At 31.4% G+C, this 25,137-nt stretch overlaps 2 pseudogenes; both read left to right on the top strand.

Annotated features, from left to right (window-relative positions):
- The first annotated feature begins 1,858 nt into the window (after positions 1–1,858).
- Positions 1,859–2,915, top strand: LOC140856241 (L10-interacting MYB domain-containing protein-like; annotated as a pseudogene).
- A 205-nt stretch (positions 2,916–3,120) lies between these two features.
- On the top strand, positions 3,121–4,488 carry LOC140856240 (uncharacterized; annotated as a pseudogene).
- Positions 4,489–25,137: the final 20,649 nt, after the last annotated feature.

The raw sequence follows: 25,137 nt of genomic DNA, 5'->3' as shown, positions 1-25,137 counted from the left end.
AAAGGATGTGGAATGTTTGATTTAATATTATTTTATATTCATGAGATAGATGTTTTTTTTTATCTTTCTATATGCATTGTGATAGGGTCATGATCTCATCGTTTGGACATCATGATTATCAAACTAATTCTAACTTTTAAAAATATTAAAAAATATGTAGAAGATAGTGAGTCAGGTCGAATCTACAAAGAAGGCAGTACTTGATTTGAAATCTTTGATTTTATAAAAAAAATAAAATTTAAAAAAAAATAATTTAAGTCAGAAAATAAAAATTAAAAGTATGAAAAATAAATCAGGTACTAAGATCTATTATTTAGATTCTAGCTTCTACTTGCAATAAAAATAAAAGATAAAAATTTAAAGAGCATACAAATAAATTGGTATTAAGATCTACTAACTAAATTCTAGCATCTACTTGCAATAAAAATAAAAGATAAAAATTTAAAATATAAAAAAATAAATTTTATATTAATTAAAATTAAAATTTAAGTATAAAAAATTTAAAAAAATAATAAAATAAAATAAAATAATAATAAAGATCTGAAGTTGATTAGTGCAACCTTGTTGGAAAGATGGTTGATGATCTCTTCTTCTTTCTTCGTACTCTGTAAAGCAAACCGACTTCTTTTCTTCTTTCCCTTGGGTTCTTAAATCTCTCTAATTTTTTTGCTATTTTTTTTATTTTTTTTGTTGATTTTCTCTTTTTTTTCTCTTATTTTCAGACCTCCTATTTATAGATAAATTTTTTATCTTTTTTGATAGCAAAAGGAGTCCTAAAACCCTTAGAAATCATATTATATCCGTATCTCAATTTTTTGACTGTCGGATCTTCATTGGACTACCCAGATCGCCCCAAAAAATATTGATTAAATCTTTCTTTTGATTGGGATCCACCACAGCAGTTGGATCAGGCATTTGATGTGTTTTCGATCATTGGATCGTGCTCAAATTCTCCTATTCATAGTCGAGATCATTGTCAACCGTCAGATCAGCCATCGGATGGAATTTTGACTGTCGGATCATGCTCAATTTTTTTTTTCTGGTTAGTTTTCAGTCGACAACAAACAGCAGCCATTGAATCTCTTTCAAAATTAATTTAGACTGTCAGATCATGCATTTGAAGTGGGCCACCACCGCTGGATATGGGATAATGCAATTTCAGCCATTTGATTGCGTATCTGGATTATTCTCCACCGTTCAATTGTGCAAATTTCTTCCACCTGCTTGTGAACCATGCCAAAGACCATGTACTACTCCTGTGGACCGCACCCTTGAATCCATGGACCGAGCGGCCGGTCCATTATGCATCGAAGGCTATAAAAATTATTTTCTGGGGTATTTTGGCTTGATTTTACTTCGATTTTGTATCTAAAAAATTAAAAAAAATATGTGTTAAATTATTTATTAATTTTTTTATTATTTTGATACTTAAATTACTTAATTAAATTGACATCTATTTTTTATAAATATGCTCTAATTTTATATTTTTTAAAATTATTTATTTTTATAAAAAAATTAATTTATTTATGAAATTAGGTATTTTAGAAAATATTAGCACCATAAATTATCAAAAATATCTAAAATAAATATAAAAATATATGACTTATCATATTGTCATTGTCAATAGGTTATACATATACATATAAGGCGATGTTCTAGGTGTTGGATGTTTCTTTTGCCATACCATGATATTACTATTATTATTTTTGATAAAAGTGAAACTTATATTTATTAATTTGTAATATAAATTACCTCATAAAATATGATTGAAATCATGATTTATGATTGACAAAGTGGTTTGTATATATCTTTGTTGCTGCATTGTGTCAAGAAAAAAATGCCTAAGAAGTGTTAAAATATGTTTGCTGGTCTATTAACTCAAGATGACAAGAAGAAGAAGGTAGTTTAGAATGATAAATTGATAGAGGAGTTTATCGATATATATATTGGTGAAGTTGAAGCTAGTAATTATCCAGGAACACATTTCAATAGGCTAGGATGGGCCAATATAATTAAAAAATTTAATGAAAAGATTGAAAATTAATATGAGTATAAATAATTCAAAAATAAATGGGACAATCTGAAAGCAAACTGGAGTATTTGGGCAAGATTGGTAGTAAAAGAAATAGGGCTTAGATAGGATCCTATTAGAAACACAATAAATGCATCGAATGTATGGTGGGAAAAAAGTTGCAAGTATAAATAATAGTATATTGATGTTTGTAAGATTTTTTATACTATGATTTTAAAATAAATATTGATAATTATATATCCTTAACTTGTAGAAAATTCTTGAAGCAATTAAGTTTCAAGAACATGATTTACAACATGCCATGAAGTTGGTTAGGTTATTTAGAGATACTAGCGCCACAGGAGAGGGAGCTTGGATGCTAGATTTATCGACACAGGAGAATATTGAGAGCGTATTTGAAGCTGATGATAGGCTAGATGGAGAAAATATTGATATATTTGAGGGTTTATGTGACACGGATGAAGATCTTAATTTGATTGCATATGGAATTGATGATCTTTCCACTGATATTGATAATGTTAAGCCTACCCCTGCATCTTATCCCACCCATGAAAAAGGAAAAAAGAGAGTTAGTCCTAAGAATCAAGATAAGAAATACAAGAAGATTGGGGGTGCTGTGCAATTATCTCAGGAGTTTAGTCATCTTGTTGATATGGTGGAGAGGAGTATAATGCCATCTAGAATAATCGATAAGCCTGGATGTAGCATTGATGAGGTGATAAAAATGGTGCACGCGATGCCTGAGATTGGAGTACAGACTGAATTGCTTCTACTTACTATGGAAGTGCTTCTTAAAAGAGAGCATAGAGAGATATTTGTGGATCTCGAGGATACCTATTTTCGGATTGAATGGCTCAAGCAAATGTCAAATCTACAAAACTAATTTTTGATATATTAGCATGATGATATGTTTTTTGTAGTTTTAATTATGAATATTTATGTTAGAATTATGGTTGATTATATGTATTCGTATTATGTTTGGGACAATGGGTTGTGAATATCATGACTATTATTGATATTATGGATGGTATGTATCGATGTTTTATATTGTTTGTGTTATTTATATTTTAAGTTTTTATGTTATATATTTTGTTTTATTGATATTTTGTTTTTAACATTATATTTTGTGTACAAATATGGATAGCACTGACAATAGTTCTGAAGAGAATTATGTTAGTGAAGATAATATGGTTGATGATAATGAATTTTATATATTTATGACTATAGTTGCTGGTATGGCTAATGAATATTATTCAAAATATGTTGATAAAGAGCCTTGTAGGATCTCTTATCAAATTGGATATAGATTTATATTAAAGATTCTACAAGATAATTCAGATAGATGTAAACAATAATTTAGAAAAGAGAAATATGTATTTATTGATCTATGTAATTAAAGGAACTGAAGGACAGATATGGTTTGAAAGGTTTTAGAAATATTTCTGTTGAGGAGTTGGTAGCCATATTTTTTATGATTCTAGGACTTGGGTTTGGGAATAGGATGGTTCAAGAAAGATTTCAACATTCGAGAAAAATAGTTAGTAGATATTTTATTGATGTCTTAAATGCTGTCTTAAAAATGACTAGAGATATTATTAACCTAATTGATAGACAGTTTAAGAATATTCCTAGTAAAATTTGTGATGATAATCATTGGTGGCCTTATTTTAAAGATTGCATTGGAGCAATTGATGGTACTCATGTGGTAGTAAAATTTTCTCCATCTAAGAAAATATCATATATTGGCCGAAAAGGGATTCCTATGCAAAACATTATGGCATGGTATGATTTTGACATACATTTTACTTTTGTTTGAGCTGGATGAGAGGGTACTGCTCATGACACTTGTATTTTCTTAAAGGCTATACACAAAAAAGAGCTCAACTTTCCGCACCCACCTAGAGGTATGTATTTTAATTAAATATATTACAATAGTAGGCATATATTTTATCTTTCATGCATAAGTATTAAATTCTAACTTATTTATATTTATATAGGTAAATATTACTTAGTAGATGTAGGATATTCTCACATATCAAGATATATGGGGCCTTACAAAGGGGAAAGATATTATCTACCAGATTTTCAATATGGAAGTCAACTAAGGGATATGCATGAAATCTTTAATCATGCACATTCCTCATTGAGATGTACTATTGAGAGAATATTTAGATGCTAGAAAAGTAGATGGAGAATATTGAGTACAATGCCCAACTTATTATATACAAGTTCAAATTGTGGTGGCTTCCATGGTGATTCATAACTTTATTAGGAATCATGCCATTAAAGACTTTAAGTTTCAACCTTATGATGATGATGAAAATCTACTCCCTCTAGCTTGTTTAGAGACTAGTGAATCACAAGAGGAACTGAGTTCGAAGCAAAGCCGAGCACTAAGTAACTATGAGACAGCTATTTTGCATAATCAGATTGCTACTCTTCTTATGACTCATTGACTTATTTTTTTTATAAAACTGTACATGTAACAAGGATTTTATCCCATGTCATTCATATTTTGGTTTTGAGGAAACTTGCATCTTGCATTTTTATTACCACTAGAATCAAGAATGTTAAACAATTTGGTGATATTAATAGTTAATACATATTTTAGAATTGTTATGGATATGGTGGCATCAAATATACATTTGATTTATTAATATTCACTGATATTATTTCATTTGTATAAAAAAAGTATTGGGTAGAAAAGAATTTTAAAATCTCATTTTTTACAAGTGTGATTGCATGCATCTATATTATACTATAAATATATTGTTATATTACAATGTATCATACTATTACATATTATATGATAATTTTTTTATTATATTACAATAATATGCTATATTATATCATATTATAGTAATATTATAATGCATAATAATATTTTAATATATAATAATCTCATAAAATATTATATCACATTGTACTATAATATTATATTGCATTATGTTATACTATATAATATTGTACTATGTAATAATACATTGCCATGTTATATCATGTAATATTATGTTATATTTTTGCTATAGTATACAATATTATATTAACTATATTATACTAATATAATATTATATTATACTAATATTATAATATATAATATATTTATAAAATAATATATATTATATTTTATTATATTCTATTGTATAATATTATATAATATTCTTTATGATCATTTTATCATACCAAAAGTAGTTTTATGGTTTAATTATCAAAGATATGTTAAAGTTTTATAGTACTTTAGAAATATAGTTACCAAACAACAAACAGCTTTTTCTCAAAGCTCTACCTTCCAAAAACTTTTCTTTCTAAAAGCTCTACTTTTAAAAGCTCCAAAAGCTCTACGGTCAATAGCAATCCTAAACAAGACCTCAATATAATTCAACTACCACACTTCCATTATGTACTCTGATCTAAACCCATCGAATCCTCTAAGGCTATCGAATGAATCCGGACAAAAGATCCAACCTTTCAATTTTTTTTTGATAGATAGAATTAGAGCAAAGCTTTAAGTTTCTTTGTCTTTACTATTCTTTGCATATACCATATCAAAATTAAATCTTGATCCATTTTCTATATTCGAAACTATTGCATAAGCTTTCACTGCTCATCTAGAATCCAATACATCTAAAATTAATTTGGAGTAAGTTAACTCTAGATTTACTTGACAATTAATGGGATGATTCTAAATCAATTTTTTTTTGTAAAATTATTAACTCAAATCTCCAACAAATTAGGATATCTCAAGTCAATATCTTTGTGAGTAGAATTAATTCGGTTACCTCTTATGGATAGCTTCCTTTATCATGACCCTTACATCAATAAATAAGTCGATATGAAATCTTGTCGTTTATTTGTTAAAACTCATATAAGTTTTTCAAAAATTTGACAATAGCAAGATATCTTAGACCATCTCCAAAATCTAAACTTTGACTTGACATAGTCAATGCACCTCACTATCTTCAACAAACATAAGAAAGATCAACTGGTCCAATATAAAAGATAGTAATACAAGTTATTAAAGATTCTACTATTATGTGCATGTCATGCTCTCACAATAAAATCCAATCCACTAATAAACCATATATATATGTGTGTGTGTGTATGTCATTTATCTACAAATTTCATACATGATCTTCTTGTAGGTTCAATACTTGAAAAATATTTGTCTCTTGTATGTTGCAATTCTTTCTTAGATCATATCCTAAACAAATTTATTCTACTAAACCCAAAATTGTAATGATCAAACAATTAATATCAAAATTAGAAAAGTCATCATAATCTTCACCCATATCAAATATAGAATTCCAAAATCATCTAAGTAACAATGAATAGGTATATACAATATAATATAACTTATCGAGATAACATCCTATATTCAAAGGTCAACACCTCTTAAATTTAGGTCAAACATACTTATTGAAATTCAAGACATAACTCATCAATTTTATTATATACATCATATGCCACTAAATAAATTCCATCATAATACCTATTGACCTGAAATTTAATCTTTAAATCCTTTAGGCTACTTCGATCATATCCCTAATGATCATAATCTTATACTCAAATACCACTTAAGTTACGATCTTTAGTGATTATAACCTAAACTTTGATATTACTTATATCATGCCCTAGTCATTTAATCCATAGTCTCAAGTAATCATAATCTATGCTCTGATACCATAAAATATCACACCCCAAATTTGAGATATAACACGGCCATGCTGCTGAAGATGGAGCCCATAATAGCACGAAGCCTATCCATCATAGTCGGCTAAAATTTCTTATAAATAAAATATAATAAGAGGTTTAATTTGATTATTCATCAAGTAAATAAACTAAGATTGGTTCAAAACATCTCAATCTCATGTCAAATACTAAATCCATTTCTCAAAACTCATTAATAGATATCTATAAGTCCATGATTATTAAATAATTTTCAAACTTGCTATGCAAAATTTCAAGTCTAGATTCTTCATCAATCTTAACCTTATTTTTTTGTAAAAAAAATAAAAAATATATGAGTTACACTAGCTCAGTAAGTAGAACATATGCTTCCTTTTCAGATCAAACATAAATTTTTCCATCATAATACAATATTTATAAAATGGTAGATACTTCAAAAATAAAGTATTTCATAGAGTATATAATAAAACAAGTCATAAACCAATCATGCAAGCATAAATCATGAACATTTTATAAATATATTTTATAAATTATTCTTGTTATGTATCCATATCATGTTTCAGAATCTCATTCATAGATATTCGTGCTGTGATCACTTTATATCCATGATAGAATTAATATTCTTAATTGACAAATTCTTATTTCATATGCCAACTTTATGCTTGCTGGTAGGGCCTATGTTTTTATAGATGCTAGCTCCGGATGTCAACCTTCTCATAGAGATTTATTCATAACTATCTGAGAGCCTTTCAAATCTTTATATCTTTTTTTTAAAATATACATATATAAAGTTAGAAAAATAATAAAATTCATACTTCATAAGCATGTTATTTTTATTAAACATATTCATAAAATCAATGATCATAATAAAATATATATTTTTATATCATATATATTAATCTTTATTTTATAAAAAATATGATTTTATTAATAAAAAATTATATATATAAAAAATATAAAAATTTAAAAATAAATAAAGAGCATAAGGTCCACTTACCTCATTCGTCCGAGATCTTTAAACTTTATTAGAAGAAGTGGCTAATCCTATTTAAAATATTAAAATATAATCAATTTTTTTAATTAATTTAATAAAATTAAATAATAAAAGAAGAAGGTGGTTGATTAGGTGATCGGTCTGATAGATCATCCAGATACTAAAATGATTTAAGATCATCTTGCCAGAGTCAACACGATCTCTAGAAGAGGAAGAGATGACTCGATACAAGATCAAGATCTTCTTAGAGAGAGAAAGTAAAAAGAGAGTCTTCATATTTCTCAAAAGAAAAATTCATAATCAAGATCATCAGGGATTATGTCATGGTGACTCAATAGGGGTTAACGGTGACCAAGTCTATAAACATCTGGCAAAGGTCGGACTGGGATCGACAAACTGCATAGATGTCAAAATGAGTCTGGATCTCTTTTAGAAGATCATCTTAGGTTCATATCGAGGCCCAAAGATTAGATTAGAGAGAGAAAGAGAGAATAGAAAGAGAAACCCTAGAGAGAGAAGGAGAGAGCAAAAGGAAAAGAGAGAGATAAGAGAAAGAAAATCTTTTTTCTCTCTTTTTTCTTTTTCTTTTTCTTTTTCTTTTCTTCTTTTCTTTTCCTTTCTTCTTTTCTTGGCCGAACAGGGGAGAAAGGGATGGTGGTTCTTAGTGGCTGGTGGCCAGAAGACTAGCGATGGGTAGCAGCAATAGGCGGTTGATGGTGGCGAAATAAGGGACGACCGACAATATTGGTTGTCGGTAAAAAAAATCATGAAAAAATCATAAAAAATAGGAGATCCAAACTATTCTTGGATTTTTCACTATAAGAAAAATGAGCATTAGCAATGAAAGATTGTCGTCGCTAATAAATATTTTTACCGATGGCAATTAGCGATGGCGATTTTGCCGTCGCTAATAAAAAAGTTTTTTATTTTTTTAAAGATTATTAACGATGGATTCTTAATTATTAGTGATGGTATTTTCTCGTTACTAATAAAAAATATTTTTTTAATATTATATCCATATCAAATTATTTATTTATTTATTAAAATTATTAGCGATGGTGGAAAAAATATTAGCGATGGCAAGTACCGTCACTAATAACCATTAGTGACGACACTATTAGCGATGGCATTTCCATCACAAAAAATAAAAGAAATTTTTTTATTTATTATAATTATTAGTGATGGTATGAAAAGTATTAGAGACGGTAAATGTCGTTGCTAATAGTTACTAGCGATGAAACATCCATCGTAAAAAAAAATTATTTTTCTCTGAATATGATATAATTTTAAAATTTAAAGCTAATCTTCATCATTCATTATCTAAATAATTATCATTAGAGTATCGTCACAAAAGACTGCCTCGATTTGATGGCCCTAGGTATGTCAATCATTAAAATTTGATTTCGACGGTCACGAATGACCACATAATGATCTGATAGATAGAGATCATCGATGGATCTGAAAACTTACAATGATGATTTCGATGATATTTATAGCATACTATCAAAATTTTACTTCAATCGAACATCATTATCATGGTCAATGTAGTATGGAATGATTTGGATCGTTAAATAAAAATCGAATGATCAAAAGGCCAAATGGCATCCGATTATACTATAATTTTTTAGATAAATAATTTTTGCTACTATTTTGATTGTTTGTATGGTGGTGATCGTAAAATTCAAATTATGCATATATGCACGACCCAAAACTATATGTCTCTTGATACTCATTCTTAAAATCTTCAAGTAATTATACTTGTGCTTGTATAAGATCTGCTTAACATGGATAGTTCATATATGTATGATTTGAATTTTATGATCACTATCATATAAATAATTAAAATAACAGTAAAAATTATTTATCTAAAAAATTACTTTAATCGAACATCATTTGGCCTTTTGATCACTCATTTTTTATTTAATGGTCAAAATCATCCCGTACTAAATTGACCTTGATAATGGTATCCGATTCAAGTAAAATTTTGATAGTATGCTATAAATATCATCAAGATCATCATTGTAAACTTTTAGATCTATCGTTGGACTCTATCTATGAGATCATCATGCGGTCGTTCATAGCCATCGAAATCAAATTTTATTGATGGACATAACTAGGACTATCGGATCGAGATAAATTTTTATAATGATACTCTAACAATAATTATTTAGATAATAAATAATGAAGATGGGCTTTAAATTTTAAAATTATATCATATTCAGATGGTTTTTTAGGGAAGGAGTCATGGTTATTCGTGATGGATTTTAGCATTGGCAAATATGTCATCGATAATATCTTTGCCAATGGCATTAGCGATGGTATGTTTGCCATCACTAATAGTCTACCATATAAACCACCGCAGGAGAAAAATTTTTCACTCACCTGCTCATTCTCCCCCATTCTCGCCCCTCATCCTCCTCTTGCTGGCGCCCTCACCCCTAACCCCCCTTTCCTCCCATCTCTCTGACGTCTTACTGCCGCTCCGACACCGCTGGCCCCATCCTCGCACCGGCCCAACCCAGAGCCGGCCCCGCAGCCGTGCCCTAACAGGCCCTATGGCCCCTGCCCCAATCCGACCCCAAGCCAACCCCGTTGGCCCCATGGCTCCTACCCCAATGCCCCCAGCTCGCGGCCCTACCCCACCAGCCCCGTCATGCTCGGCACGACCCCACGGTCACCCCGAGCCCTCGTCCACTAGATCCTGAGCCCCTCGGCCACCTCCCGCCTCTTCGAGTCCTGACCGCCTCCCTGAGCCTCTGGCCCACCTCCCTTCGGCCGTCTCCGATCCCCTTTTTCCCCCACCACCGAATCTGATTTCCCTGAGTCGTCGGCCACCTCCCCAAGCCCTGAGCCCCCTGTCCGCCTCCCCCCAATTGCCTCCCCAAGCCTCGAGGCCCCGCCACCTCCCCGAACCCCCTCCCCCCTCCCCCCAGCCACCTCTCCAAGCACCCATCCGTCGGATCCCAAGCCCCTTGGCCACCTCCCGCCTCCCCAAGCCCTGGCCACCTCCCCAAGCCCTCGATCTGCCTCCGTCCGATCGGGTCACCGAGTATCAGTATGTGATGGTTTAATCTTTTGGATCTTTGTTTCTAGTGGTTTCTTGATATTTTGTTTGGTAGTTTATTGTTGTCCAGATGTTAATATACAGAGTGGTGAATTATAGTGATAACATGGTTGGATTATAGTCAAAGGAGTTATTGGGTAATTTCATATTGCCCATTCATATATCATGATTCTAAAAATCTGATGTACTATTTTATTTTTAAACTTTCATTATTCACATATATATACTTTAATATTTTATTTTTTTATCCATTAGCTAGTTTCACGTGCACACTGTCTTCTTTATGTTATCAGACCTTATTTCATATCCAAAGGCTTAGATTAATGTTTGCTTGTCCATGATTCTGAAAATAGTTCTCATGCTTGTAGATTAACCGAGTTGAGTACATGCATTCAAGGATCTGGTCGTAAAGCAAATCAGGTACATTATTATATTACACTGGCTTTACTTTCTTAGTGTTTAAGAATATGAATTGTATTTATTGGCCTGATGCTGCAGCAGAACTTGTGTCCTTTTATGAATTAGTGTCAAGATTTTGATTCATCCTATTTGATCATAGATTAATATTGTTAAAGAGCAAATTTTCACTTGTTATGTATTGATATCTTCTACTTCCCAAACCTAAATACCTTGATATTAGTTTTTTCATGTCCAATTTGATTGATTCGCTAATATCAATTAATGTCGGTTGCACTTTGGATTGCTTATCATGTATGATGACCAGAATAAGAAACAATCTTGGATTGCTTGAAACAATTTGTAAATGCAAGGATGAAAATTCTTGTATAGTCAAATTTTTGAAGGAGAATTTCTGCATCTTCAAAGAAAATTCACTTTTACAGGGTTTACTTTTTAATAATGAGTCCACAATTTATTTGATATTTTCTTGCCTTGACCTCAGGTAACTTAAATGAAAAAAAAATGAAGAAATATAGTTAGTCAAGAATATACTGTATCTATCCTTGCAAGATTAGATCTATTTTAGAGCTTTTCTTGACAAAGAATGATAGTTTTGATCATTTGAAATAAGAAAGGACATCAAAGAGTGTTCTTAGCCATTGCCATCACATGCATATTTTTTTATTAACTTTAAGCAAGCAGTGCCCTTATTTAATGACTGGCTTTCGGTTGTTCATTCTAATACTTTGGTAATTTGTACACCTTGATAATGATCCAAATTTTGTCTAACATAATTTATGGAGCAAATCAGCTCACTACAGTTTAGTGAACAAAGTAATGAAATGCACTGTGAAATCAAAGTATAAAAGTACCATCGATCGTCTTAAAATATTTGAAAATCCTACATGCTTCACTTCTTCCTTTAAATCTTGCTTATTTGCGCCCCTTCCTCTTGGCTATCTTTATGATTTTTCAGTCATTTCACTTTAATATGAATATGGAGAATAGTTTGTTTTAATCTGTTTCACATTCCAATTATTTAACAGACATTCATTATTAACAGCTATGCTCATTTAGTTTCCTATAAGAATTATATTAAATAATTTAAATTTTTAATATAATATAATTAATTTTTTATTTATAATTATGTTAAATAATTATTATTTTATTTACAATAGATTTTAAAAAATAATTATAAAATAAATTTTAAAATATTTAATTATATTTTTTTAAAAAAATAAAAACTATTAGCGATGGCATTAATGATGGTGATGCCGTCGCTAATAATTTTTTTTAAAAAAATAAAAAATTATTAGCGACGACATTAGTGACTGCTTGCCAATGCTAATAGTTTTTTAAAAATTATAATTAAAAAAATAAAAAACTATTAGCGATGGCATGTCATCACTAATAATTTTTTTAAAATTATAATTAAAAAATAAAAATTAATAGCGATGGCATCACCATCGCTAATGCCGTCGCTAATTATCATTATTAGCAATGGTAAAATTATCGTCGTTAATAATGATAATTAGAGATAAGGGTATTTTCATCAGATTTTTAGTGACGGTAAACTGATTATTAGTGATGATAATTAGCTATCGTTAATATTCAATTTTTTTATACTGCTCGATCCATGGCTATTCACTGACAGCCATGATTTTATCGAGATGCATCATAGGGAGGTCGAGGGTCATGACCTAGGGGTGTAGCACCATAGGCGGCGGCACCGGTGGCCAAAAATAAGAGAAAAAAGGCTTGCCCAAATAGAGGAAAAATAGGATCTTCGTTCTCTTGGATTTTTCGGTAAGTCCGATGGCCATTGGCCATGCACAATAGCAGGGGAAGAAGAGGAAGAAAAAGAAAAAGAGGGGTAGGCTTACCTTGGGCTATCCGGTGGGTTTTTCACCTCCAATTTCCGGCAGGCACGGAAAGAGTATCCGCGGCTTCAACGGGTTAAACCCAAAGAGAAAGAAGGGGGAAGGCTGGTGCTCGTTACGGCTTGCTTAGGAGGGGGAGGAGAGTTTTATAGAGCGGAGGGGAGGCCAAATCCTCTCTAGATTCGACTTCTTCTCCGACGAGTTAGCGTGGAAGAAGACTCCCAGTGGAAGTCTTCAATATTTTTTTTTTTTATTTTTTTTATTATTTTCTTTTTCACACCTTAGGATTCGTGTAGGGGGATTTAGGGCCGAGTATCACAAATGAAACCAATAGCAGCATCCCATGTTCAAGCAACATTTAATCTTCATTTGACAAAATCTTCCCTCATTTTTATGTTAAACACAAATTCTGCTCAAAGTTTTTACCAAAAGAAAGGAGGGGAGAAAAAGATTCCTAGCAGGAAAAATTTCCTACCCCCAAAAGAGACAACCAAGTTTTGATACCACAGCTAATATCTTTAGGCAGCACTCCCTTCTCCCTTGTTACATTCTCACCTCTAAATGGTGGAGAGAGATTGCAAAAGGCGCTGGTTCAGTCATCCCAAGATATACCAAGCACTGTTCGGTCCAAGGCCCACTCAAGCTCAAATCCAGGCCCACTTGGGCTTACCATTCAAGCTGATTTCTGGACCCACTTGGGCACAAACTGGGCAAATCTACCTTGTCCCGCCTCCAAACAGCTCAATCAAAGGTCACTTTGAGCAACCTAGATGTGGTTTGGATAGTATTTGCCCTTAACCAGTGCCACTTTGCACCGTCTTGGGGTCTGCTGCATATTGATGGGTAGATACAATACTGAGGTTATTCCAAATCTTGTGATTAATCGTGCCAGAAAGCAATGACCCCATCAACACAGAGATCTTTTTGTTTAGCATCATGTATCTTGCTAATTGAGTCCCACTTCTAGTTTCAGTAGCACTAACTGCTTGAACTAAATGTCCCCTTTGGTTCATCAATGAGCATAAAAACAAGGAGTTTTATTATTCCTTTTTTCCTTTCTAAATGTAAACTTATATGGGTTTAGCATCCCCTCTTCCTCTTGAATTTTCTATTTTTCAATTTCCATTCATTTTTCCCTACAAAATCCCATTCATAAATTCTATTTGTCTGAAAGATGGAATCAAAAGAGAATAAACAGCAATAAAAGTTCAAATTGGATGAATAGGGAACTATTTACCAGGTAAGAGAAGCTGAGCTATGCGTTAATATGTTGACCTAAAGGTGGATTCGAATCAATGCGTCAATGACACACTAAGGCAACAAGGTGAGTCATTGTTGAGCTAGGCCATGCTGGTATGGTATGCTGACCTGACCTGAGCATGACGCAACTCTAATCATTGCCTCCTTAACTATTAGTTAAGACCTTAATCAAAAAAAAAAAAGTAAATATATTGAATCATTTTGATTTAGAAAAAATAGCTAGTTTTCTTCCAAAATTTTTATCAATTCTTTCTACAGACTATTTATTATAAAAGGTAGTTAGCACCCTCATTTATTTAAGACATCTTTGATTTTTTTTTTTTTTTTTGCTTTATTTTCTTACTGATCCTTCAGAATGTAGTGCATTTATATAGAAGTGACATTTTCGATATCAAAGAAAGATCATATTTCCTATTTCTGCAATGTACCAATAATAACATAAGCCATAAAAAATGCATGTTTTTAGTTGTTTGTATGGATATGTCAACAACATGATTTATGTATTCAATGCAGGTCATCTTTGAACCAATATGATTAGTCTAGATTATAGAAGGACAGGTATTTTCCCTAGCTCATCCTCCCTGTCTTAGACAAATGCATACAAATTTAGCATTTTTCTGTATACAAGGACCGATACCAGCACAGAACAATTTCATCATTTCAAGCTAATACTACCACAATTTGATCACTGAACCGCTAATCAATAACTCGTAACATTCTAAATTCATTGGTTTCTCTCCATTCCACAAAGTTTAAAACATGAACTGATTATATGGTCATTTTCCTAATGCGCAATAAATTCCTAAAAGGGAGTATTATAAATTTAGAACTCCCTTTCTAAAAGAAAATCCGTTTCCTCCAAGTTGACCGTTTTAACATAAATTTTCTCAAGCCAAGGAAGACCATCTTACACCACAACTCTTGATAGAAATAATTCAGTCCTTGAACATAGTGAGCTATGCATAGGACTCCACTTCTAAGTAGAGGTTGCCAGGATATCAGAGTACATAAAATACCACTCTTTTTATTGCAGAGTCAAAATTAATTCTACTCGTGTATCTGGCACCACTTCCCTCCATCTATTAGTTGACGATTCCCATCTAGAACACCAACGAGCCCTTATTTGCTGCCAAACAGCCAGTCATTTATATTTTGCACTTGCACCTCGTCTATGATACTCGAGAATACCCACAAGAAAGTCATCAACACCATAAGATCAGCATTCTATTAGACACCCAGCAGCTTAATAACGAGATCGTATTTGATTGTTGTGCGTCAAAGAAGCGCTAATATCTCTAAACATTCACAATTATAATGCACGCAGCCTCTTCTGGTTATCTATGAAACAACATGAACTGCTTCCATGGTAAACTAGTAATCTGGCACAGACTTGCACCATGATTCATGGGATTACTAGTTTTCAAAAGTTACTATCTAAATCTCCAAAAAAAAAAAAAATTTCTAATTTTTGCTAGGGTGTTTACATGTATAATGGAAAGACTATAAAATGGATTTATATTAATCCTCTGTTTGGTACAAGGATGGACTGAATGAAGGATGAGTGGAAGAGGAGGGATGAATGAGAGAGAGGATGGATAGAAGGTCCATTTGATACAAAACGAATGAAAGGAAGGTGGATGATATCTATATAATATTTTTATTAGACTACTCTTTGATAAAAATATTATTATTATCAATTTATAATATTTATTTATACTAAAGAAGTAAATAATATATAAACTTATAATGATCATAATTTATAGTTATATAAAAAATATATAAATATATAATATAATATAATATAATTTAATAAATAATTTTATAAATTAATTATTAATAAATTAATTATATATTAATTATATAAATAACTAATCAATTTAAATTTAATTTAAATAGTTAATTGATATTATACAAATAGTTAATTAAAAATAACAAATAAAAATAGAGAAATAGAAATAATTTTATTTATTTAATTATAATTATAAAATTATATAGTAAAATTAAAATAATTAGTAATAAATTTAATAATATAATTAATAGTATATATATAAATATATAAATAATATGAATGAAAAAAGTGAAGAAATATTAGAGTTTTATTCATAAATTAATGATGGATAATTTTGCCAATGCAAAAACTTACTCATCAATGCTCCATCCATCCTTTCTTGTATCCTCCTAATTTATGAGGATATAAATTGATAGGCCAGTGTGGATGGAGAACCTCTTTTTTTTTTTGTTCATTCTTTCTATAATTTTTTGAAACAAACAATAGATAAAAACAATACATCCTTTCAATCTCATCCATCTATCCTCTCATGACCCTAACTAAATATAAGATTACTGTATTCCGGTGAGACAGGCATCGCATGGCCAGATAATAAATAGAAAAGTACAGTTCTGAAAAAGATAGTGGAAGAGAATCTACAATTCTCAAGAACTCTCGTATACCCAATTTCACAATGCAGCATCAGCAAGATATACAATAGCATTCCTATCCCATGACATATTTAAGTGACTGATCTATTTTAGCATGGCCAGTTATTACCATTATGAACATGAAGACATTCTTCTCTTAATTCCTGGCAAAATTTCTTATCACTTTATTGATTGAACAGTGAGATTTTTTCCTATTTATTTAACTTGGAAAAAGATGAACAACGGAGAATCTGATTAAGATGGATACTTAATAACACAATAAAGATAGAATTAACTGAAAAGCATCTGAAAGATGCTTTAGGAAAAAATTTTGTCACCCAGAACAAATTTAAAATCTCCAGCGGATCTGTGCTTCTTTTCTGATAATAATGTGGATTTCACTATCCATGCTAAGTACTTGACCAGTTCTTAGAATCACGCCTTGATCTGTCCTTAAATCTTTTGAGGATTCTTTGATCATGGTACTTGGTTTGACTATTCGGCTTTACTATTTCTTCTGGAGTTTGTAATGTCAATTAGATCATACCAAATCCAAAGAAGGCCAAAATTTGACATCTATCTTAGGTCCAAATTTGGTCGTATGTCCGAGCTATCCTCATATTTTTAAACACAGAATTCTCTGTGCGCAATTGCACTCACAATCCAGAGGCAACTCATCAAGCCTTAGATCTCAACAAATGGATTGGATAAGAAAGATAATGGAGAACTAGTCGGGAACTAAAAAGAAATTTATTAGTTTTGTTACGGCAAATATTTATAGCGCAGCATATGGGGTATTATTCATTCTAGCCCGTAGGCATCATGGTTTTATCCTTCAAAAAGTGCTTCACATAGAAAGGATGGTCCTTTCCTATATAAATTAGAGTCACTTTTGACTCATAACCAATCTGAGACTAATGATGCCCTTCTTTCTACACCATAATATGGCCCCCCAATGAAGAGAGAGTCTGTGTATGGATAGAAAGTGCCATCTTTTTTATTTTTACCACAGCCCCTCTCCCCCCGTCAAAAAAGAATCTGTATACGGATGAGAGAAGCCCCACAATCATCGGGGTGGATCCCTTCCTAGTACGTCACTATTGCAGCCAAATGCTTTGGCTTGGCACGTGAGGTATTATCTGCTCTGATGCATCAACCTTACGATTTTATCTTTCAAAAGGTACATCATGAGATGGAGATTCTTTCTTATATAAACTAGAATCCCTATTGACTTACAACCAATATAAAACTAATGATGCTCTCCCTCCTACATCACAAGTTTCATCAGAGGCACTAGCAAGGTTGTTGTCTGAGGGACCGGTGCTCCGTATCTCTTAATCTCTCTAATGTTTGCAAAGTTTTGCTGGTCATTACAAAATAATGAAGACTAGTAAGTAACCCACACTATATAACGAGCTTTACTTAAATGATGATAAAAAAATAATAAAATATAATAATAAAAAATATATTTTTTTGAAATACATAATTTTTTTAAAAAAAATTATTTTGATTCTATTTTTACTCTCTAGAAATATACAATCATTCAATGCAAAGTAGTTGGTACTTAACAGTGGCATAACAAACGGCTACACATATCATGTACCAGGCACTAAGTATCATCCCTATCTACCACTTCATCTTTGATTTTAAAATTCTATTTTAAATTAGCATCAAGACAATAAAATTTTTTTTAAACTATCAAATGACACTAAAAAATAATCTATAAAAATAATATATTTTAATAAATTTCTTGGAAAGGGAGAGTAGAGAGAGTTATCTCGACTGCTCCAAGCCTCCCATCAAATTGAGATGTTTCTAAACTTCTCTATTCAGCTGCTTCGAGCCTCCTATCCGGTTGAGACTCCTGTAAATAAAAAAAGTAAAGAAAAAATTAGAAAAAAGTATAGAAAAAATCAATGAAAATAAAAAAAGATAGAAAAATTAAAGGGTAAGACCTTTTCTTGCATAGATTTAAAATTCATTTTTCTACAAACTAAAAGCTATAAAAATGATAATATATTTTTGAAACATAATAAAAAATTAATAATAAAAAAATAATAATCAGATTTACAGTCTTACCTGCTAAGTGCAATTGATAACTTCATTATGCTGCATTAAACCTCAAGTTTATATATTGATTTAAGCAATCCTAGTTTCTTGATAATTTTTTTCAAGTTTTTTTCTTAACAAAATTTAAACAATATTCATTTATGCAATAATAGTTAAAAAAATTAAATATTTATAAAAAAATTTAAACAACTAATTAAAAATAAATTTTGAATATATTTTAAAATATTTATCAGATGGATGCCCATAATTAGAGCTATGAAGCTAGAATTACTAAAAATATCTTGTCAAAAATTTTAAAATTTGATATTTTTTTCTTAAACCTATCTAACATCATACACATTATATTTTTTTAGAGTAATATTCTTATCTTAGTTTAAAAATCTATTTAAATTGACTTAAAAAATTAAATATAATCAGAGAAAAAAAATTATCTAAATGATCAAATACTCCACAGTTAAGTGATATGAGTAAATATAACTAAATCAACAAAATCATGTAAAAATATGAAAAAGAATCACTCGATTAACTTACTTTAATAATAAATAATATAATAAAATAAATTTTAATAAAATAAAAATAAAAAATATTATAATTTTTTATTTATTAATAAACTAATATGTAGCAAAATATAATGAATATCTTGTTAAAGATATCTACTTAATAGATGGATTCAAAAATTAAAAAATCACTTGCAAAATATAGACAGCTACAACTCACTTCTTTTTCTAACAAAAAAATACATCTATACCTTAAATATTATTTTAATTATTGAAAAGTCTATTGAGATAGTAGGAAAATCTATAATTTTTAAATTAAATTTATACTAATAATTTTTGTATCATCATTTAGTTACCTTCAAGCTATCTAATCTTGAAATCATATTAACATTAAGATAATAATAAATTTTTTAAACTATCAAATAATAGAAAAAATAATCTATAAAAATAATAGATTTTTATAAATTTTATTGAGAAGAGAAAAAGAGTTAGCTCCAAGCTTCTAACCTGATTGTGATGGATCTACACTTTTTTATTCGGTCACTCCGAACCTCCCACCTAATTGAGACTCTTGCGAACAAAAAATGAAAAGAAAAATAAGAAAAAACATAGGAAAAATCAATAAAAACAAACAAAAGGTGAAAAAATTAAAAATTCAAAAATTTTCCAGTATATGTTGATCAATATCTCTCTCTTTTCTAAAGATGAAGGCTTATGTCGGTGACAATGGATGGAAGGCGATGGCGGAGATATTTAATGCTTTAGCTGTTCATGTGAACATATCTCTCCTCATTGCGGAAAGCACAGAAGCATCAGGAAACAGCAAACAACGTCACACAACAACTCAATTGTTGACCATTGATTTTATTTGTTTGAAGAACATTCTAAATAACCAATTAGCATGGTGGCAGGTGCTTGAATCACGTAGATCTCTCTTCTTTCTTGCATGAGGACTTTACTGATGGTTCGACACTACTAAACAAAGAATTGTCAAGCATATAAACTAGACATGCATCGAAAATGAATCTAAATGGTTATCATGAGATCGAAACGTCATCTTATGCACACAATATGCATAAGATATAATTTTTACTAATTTTCTGATCAATTCTACACTAGAACAAAAAAAAATGTAACAACCACCAAAAAAGATGGGGTAAGAAAATCCAAAGCTGCTCCTGATTACCTAAAAAGTTAACCACACTAACAGATATACAAACCATTCAATTAAACCCCTTTCTTCCAAAATAAAGGAATACAAATCCTCAAAAAATCTAAAAAAGGGAAATTTAATGAAAACTTGTGGGTAAAAATAGATTTAAGTGGGAAGGTCCCATACCTTGGGACCTGCATTAGCCTAGGCAAGCTCTAACGTGAACCGAACAACAGCAAGTACTGGATCTTCCTCCAAGGTAGCCATAATCTTTCTTTTTCTCGGAGATCTGTGGGAAGGAAAGCACCTGAGGGAGATAAGAGGGGAAGGACAATGATGGTGATGATGGAGAGGAAGGCCATGGTGGAGACTAATGGGAGGTGGCAGCGAGAAGAGCAGGCAGGAGGTTAGTGTTGCGCTGGTGATGATGGAGAGGCAGGCAATAATGGAGACCAGTGAGAGGTGGCGGTGAAAAGAACACCGAGAGGTGATGACGATGGAGAAGAAGACGACGATGAAAACTGACGAGAGCATTACTACAATAATGGTTTATGACAGTGCTTACTACGATAGCGGTTCAAATATCATTGTCATAGATTTTATGGCAGCTGTTATCACCAACCGCTGCTATATGATGGACCTATAGCAGCGATTAGAGATAACCACTACTATAGATCAGCCTATGGCAGTGGTTATATTTGACCGCTACTGTAGGTCCAACCTATGACAATGGTTGGTGATAACCGCTGTCATAAGTTAGAGATATGGCAATGGTTCTACCTAACCATTATCAAAAGTTAGAGATATGATAGTGTTTGATAAATCTTTACTATAAAATATATGATAGCAATTGTATAACCGCTGCTATAGAGCCTATAGCAGCAGTTATTTTGCAACCGTTGCTATAGAGGTAGAATAAAATTTTTTTCTATTTTTTTTTAATATAGTATAATTTCAAAATTTAAAATCTATCTTTATCATTCATTATCTAAATAATTATTGTTAGAGTATTATCACAAAAGATTATCTCGATCCGATAGTCCTAACTATGTCGATCAATAAAATTTGATTTTGACGGTCACGAATGATCTTATAATGATTTGATAGATAGAGACCATCGATGGATTTGAAAATTTGCACCAATAATCTCGATGATATTTGTAGCATACTATCAAAATTTTACTTCAATCAGATATCATTATCATAATCAATTTAGCATAGAATGATTTCGATCGTTGAATGAAAAATGAGTGATCAAAAGGCCAAACAGCATCCAATTAAGATAATTTTTTAGATAAATGATCTTTGCTATTATTTTAATTATTTATACAGTGATGATTGTAAAATTCAAACTGCACGTATGTAAACCATTAATGTTAAGCAGATCTTACAAAAGCACAAGTATAATTACTTAAGGACTTTAATAATGAGAATCAAGAGACCTATAATTTTGGATCGTTTATATACACATGATTTAAATTTTATGATCACCACCATACAAATGATCAGAATAGTAGTAAAGATCATTTATCTAAAAAATTAACTTATAATTGGATATTGTTTGGCCTTTTGATCACTCATTTTTTATTTAACGGTCCAAATCATCCCATACTAAATTGACCATAATAATGATGTCTAATTGAAGTAAAATTTTGATAGTATAATAAAAATATCACTGAGATCATCATTATAAATTTTTGGATCCATCGGTGGTCTTTATCTATTAGATCATCATGCAGTCATTCGTGACCATCGAAATCAAATTTTAATGATCGACATACCTAGGGCTACCAGATCAAGACGATCTTTTGTGATGATATTTTAACGATAATTATTTAGATAATGAATGATAAAGATAGATTTTAAATTTTAAAATTATATCATATTTAGAGAAAAATAAGAAAAAAATTATATTCTACCTCTATAGCAGTAGTTGCATAATAACTGCTACTATATGTCTATAGCAATGGTTGCTCCACCACTACCGTAGGTCCTATAGTAGTGGTTTTTACAACTGCTGCTATAGGGTTGGCTAAAATCTGAAGGATTTTTAGTGTAGGAGGCTCTTAAGAATGTGAAAAATTAAGGGATCCACGCACGCTTTCTCTGTGAATACGTAAATTTATTAAAAGTCTTCCCTATTCACCACTCCAAGCCTCCCACATGATTAAACTTCATGAGGATGTAAAAATGGAAGAAAAATAAAAAAAAACATCTGAAAAAATTGACGAAACAAAGGATGGGTGGAAAAAATCAAAGGTAAGATCTTTTCCCTTATAGATTCATCATCCTCATTTCACGATCTCTTTCTTTGTCTCTCTCTCTCCCCGAACCCTAGCCCCCCCATCGATGATGCCACCCCACTGCCACTCCCTAGATCTAGTGCCGCCCCCTACCGCCCAGCCACCCCCCAGATCTAGCACTGCCGCCACTCCTCTCTCTCTTTTTCAGAGGTAAGTTCCTTCTGCTGCCACTGCTAGATTTTTTTTTGGCTGAATTAAATAGTTAGTAAAATTCATGTTCATGGAATTTTTGGAATCTAATTGTAGTTGTTGAATGGTTAGTGCAATTATTGAATTACTTTGATAATTTGCTCAATTATTTTTGTTACTGTTGGGATTTTTTTTTCTTTGTATAATTTTTTGAATTTCTTTAGTAATGAGAGGCACGTATCGAACTAAAATAAAATTCATTCATCTCAAACAAAATTACTGCACTATAGTCTCTAATGACCACTTTAAGTGTTGTCTCCTAATGATAACTCTCTAAGTTGACATTGGTTCTTCATTTAATAGGCCAACATTGATGGCATGACTAGTAGAAAGAAAATAGCGGTGGAGTATAAGGAGAAAAGGAAACATAGATTATTAGAGAATAAAGCACGATTTGATGCTTGGAATTTACCTATATGCACTGTCCAATTTATGAGTATTCTTTCAAAGTCTATGGAAATAAATAAGGGGAAGAGAATGAGGGATAAACCAAATAAAGACGATGACTACATACCATCGGAGGATGGTGAGAGTCTCTCGTCCTCGAGTGAAGGGGAGGATGAACCCCCTTGCACTAAATTGATCCGTCCTTCTCAACTTGTCATGATTGAAATAACATGTTTTATTTGCCTATGTAATAATGTTATGAACTCTAAGCATTGGTATGCATGCATAAATTATAAGTAATTACTATCAAATTATCTTGATATTATTATATTATGTCTCATTTCCGCATAAGATTTAATTTCAGAATCATCATTTTTATAATGAATAAGGGGTGGATGAAGTTGAGTAGGCTCTCGCCAAAATATGAGACTGGATTTTAAAAGTTTTTTGATTTTGCTATAGAGAAATTTGGAGACCATGGACTTATCCAATGTCCTTGTAAGAAGTGTATAGGTGGGCCTTGGCTACCTCGTCAAGATATAGATGATCACCTCATTATTCGTGGCTTTAAACCTGGCTATGAAATTTGTTGGGATCAACATGGTGAGTGTAGGCCGTAAGGAGGCGATCAACATGATGAGAGAGTGAAACAAATGGTTCATGATATTTTTCCATTTATTGGCCACAATGACGGTGCATCTACTTCCATGCTTGATCTCGTGGTTGGTGGAATGACAAACAATAAGGATGTGAAAAAGGTCCATAAGTTGATTGAGAACGCGAATGTTCCATTGTATCTCAGGTGTGAAAAGATAGCAAAGCTTGAGTTCTTAATCCGATTGTATTATGCGAAATGCTCCAATAGGTTCAGTAATAATGGAGTGAACTGTATACTAGAGCTTTCTGGGATATTCTTCCGGACAATGCATAAATTTCAAAGAATAATTATGAGGCATCGAAGATTATTAAAGAGTTGGACTTTACTTACAATAAGATACATACATGCCCTAATGATTGCATTCTCTATTGAAAGGGAGTGCCAACCAAGACAAGTGCACGAGGTATGATGTATCAAGATGGAAATAGAACAAAGATGATACATCGATTTGTATTCCTCAAAAGTTCGTGTGGCACTTTATTGGAATTCATATGTCGGGGCATACATATATATTTCAAAATTTTATTTTTTAAATATTACAGTAGAATAGAAGATTAAAATATTTTTAATCTATATCATGTATGCATAAAAATATAAACCACAAAGATGTATTTCATATGCTGAAATTGAACATATGCTGAAATTTAACATGTGATCGAATCACATACCTATTTCATTATTTCTTTCTTCAAATCTGGATCTGAAAGAGAAGAGACTCTCTCTTAGCCATGTAAATATCCAATCTCTATAGATATCCACTTAAGATCAGTCTGAAACAGTCCTCTTAAGATTGAATTTTTTTCTAAAAAAATTCAGCCTGCGAACCTGAACGAAGTCTGGATCGCGATCAACTCTTTGATCCTTTCCTTGATCTTCTTCTTCTCTTCTTCTCTTGTCTTTCTCTCCTTAATTTATACTGCTACCATAGGTTAGAAACCAGCAAAGGAGGGATGCCCAATAGCTTTGGGCATGGAAGGAAGAGGGATGCCCACAAAGATGGGGCATTTGGACACCCAAGGGAGAAGAGAGGGAGAGAGGAAGAGAGGGTGTGGGGCACTCTTATGGGATGTGTGAGCTACTGGTTGTGATGCCTAGAGATCTTAGGAGAAGCCTCTTTAAATAAACATAAGGATTGAATCCTATTCTA

The sequence above is a fragment of the Elaeis guineensis genome, chromosome 3, assembly GCF_000442705.2.
Source record: "Elaeis guineensis isolate ETL-2024a chromosome 3, EG11, whole genome shotgun sequence".
Taxonomy (NCBI): domain Eukaryota; kingdom Viridiplantae; phylum Streptophyta; class Magnoliopsida; order Arecales; family Arecaceae; genus Elaeis; species Elaeis guineensis.
This window is presented reverse-complemented; position numbering and strand designations above follow the sequence as displayed.